The following is a 2,500-nucleotide window of genomic DNA, read 5'->3' on the forward strand; positions in this document are numbered from 1 at the left end:
CCCTCCACTCCTCCACTTGTTAGGAGGAGTGTGGCAGGCTGTGTTGTGTGTTCAGGGTCTGGAAGACGGCAGCAGCAGCAGCAGCAGCAGCAGTAGCAGGAGGAGGAGGAGATGACACACAGAGGCTGACAACCAGCATGATCCAGAGGAGGCAGAGAACCAGGACCAAAGACCCAGAGGACGAGTCCACCTGCCCCGGGATACAAGCCCTCGCTGAGCCAGGACAAGACCCAGGGAAGGAGCCTCCTCGCTGAGCCAGGACAAGACCCAGGGAAGCAGCCCTCCTCGCTGAGCCAGGACAAGACCCAGGAAGGAGCCTCCTCGCTGAGCCGGGACAAGACCCAGGGAAGGAGCCTCCTCGCTGAGCCAGGACAAGACCCAGGAAGGAGCCCTCCTCTCTGAGCCAGGACAAGACCCAGGGAAGGAGCCTCTCGCTGAGCCAGGACAAGACCCAGGGAAGGAGCCTCCTCGCTGAGCCAGGACAAGACCCAGGGAAGGAGCCCTCCTCTCTGAGCCAGGACAAGACCCAGGGAAGGAGCCTCCTCGCTGAGCCAGGACAAGACCCAGGGAAGGAGCCTCCTCGCTGAGCCGGACAAGACCAGGGAAGGAGCCTCCTCGCTGAGCCGGGACAAGACCCAGGGAAGGTGCCTCCTCGCTGAGCCAGGACAAGACCCAGGGAAGGAGCCTCCTCGCTGAGCCAGGACAAGACCCAGGGAAGGAGCCTCCTCGCTGAGCCGGGACAAGACCCAGGGAAGGAGCCTCCTCGCTGAGCCGGGACAAGACCCAGGGAAGGTGCCTCCTCGCTGAGCCGGGACAAGACCCAGGGAAGGTGCCTCCTCGCTGAGCCGGGACAAGACCCAGGGAAGGTGCCTCCTCGCTGAGCCGGGACAAGACCCAGGGAAGGAGTCAAGTCCACAGGGGGCTGCTTCACAGGAGAAACAGAGGACCGTTCACAGTTGAAAGTAAGTGTCCCTTTATCTATAAAGTGCTAATTTCTTTCTGTCTCGGGAATTAGAAAAGGTGGTTATGGTTTGTTTTGGCTCGGTATTGTGAGGATGTGGAGGTTATTAAAGTATAAGACAGGGATCAGGTCATGTGGTTCCCAGGTTACTATACGGTGCACTGGCCTATTCACTCACACGTGCACAAATATTCACTCACACATGCACACATATTCACTCACACGTGCACACATATTCACTCACACGTGCACAAATATTCACACGTGCACACATATTCACTCACACGTGCACAAATATTCACGCACAAATATTCACTCACACGTGCACAAATATTCACTCACACGTGCACACATATTCACTCACACGTGCACAAATATTCACTCACACGTGCACACATATTCACTCACACATGCACACATATTATTCACTCACACATGCACACATATTCACTCACACGTGCACAAATATTCACTGACACGTGCACAAATATTCACACATGCACACATATTCACTCACACGTGCACACATATTCACTCACACGTGCACAAATATTCACTCACACGTGCACAGATATTCACTCACACGTGCACAAATATTCACTCACACGTGCACGAATACTCACTCACACGTGCACAAATATTCACTCACACGTGCACAAATATTCACTCACACGTGCACGAATACTCACTCACACTGCACACATATTCATTCACACGTGCACGAATATTCACTCACACGTGCACAAATATTCACACATGCACCACACATATTCACTCACACGTGCACAAATATTCACACATGCACACATATAATTCACTCACACGTGCACACATATTCACTCACACGTGCACAAATACTCACTCACACGTGCACGAATACTCACTCACACGTGCACAAATACTCACACACACACACACACACACACACACACACACACACACACACACACACACACACACACACACACACACACACACACACACACACACACACACACACACACACACACAGGACAAACCGTTCCCAGATGTGGGACCCAGATGTGGGACCCAGAGTGCCCTCAATGTCCCCCCTCTGTCTGGCCTGCTTTCAGAGAGACAACATGTGACCAAAGTGACCAATCAGCACCTGGCGTGGCTTCAGAACAAAAGCTTTGCTGAAGCGTTTCCAAAGCTCTTGTGTTACGGGAGCGGAGAAAAAAAAACCCAACTGTGGACTTCTGAAAAGCTGTCATCTGTCCCCCCGTCTCGATGGCTACACCGAATCCTCCCGGCATGTGTAGCCCGACACCAAGTGCCTGACACGTGTCATCGACTTTTAGTTGTTGTTGTTGTTGTTGTGGTGGTCGGCGGAGCCAGGAGGAGACGTAATGAGTGTTTTCGTTTGCTGCTGGGATGACTAGCGTGTTTCACCTCGCCTCACCTCACCTCATCCACCCCCCCACTCTCCTCTAGCTAATGACACGATCAGAGTCTGTTTAAAGGACGGAGAGAGAGAGAGAGAGAGAGAGAGAGAGAGAGGGAGAGGGAGAGAGAGAG

Source organism: Notolepis coatsorum (assembly GCF_963971535.1).
Source record: "Notolepis coatsorum genome assembly, contig: SCAFFOLD_364, whole genome shotgun sequence".
NCBI classification, from domain to species: Eukaryota; Metazoa; Chordata; class Actinopteri; order Aulopiformes; family Paralepididae; genus Notolepis; species Notolepis coatsorum.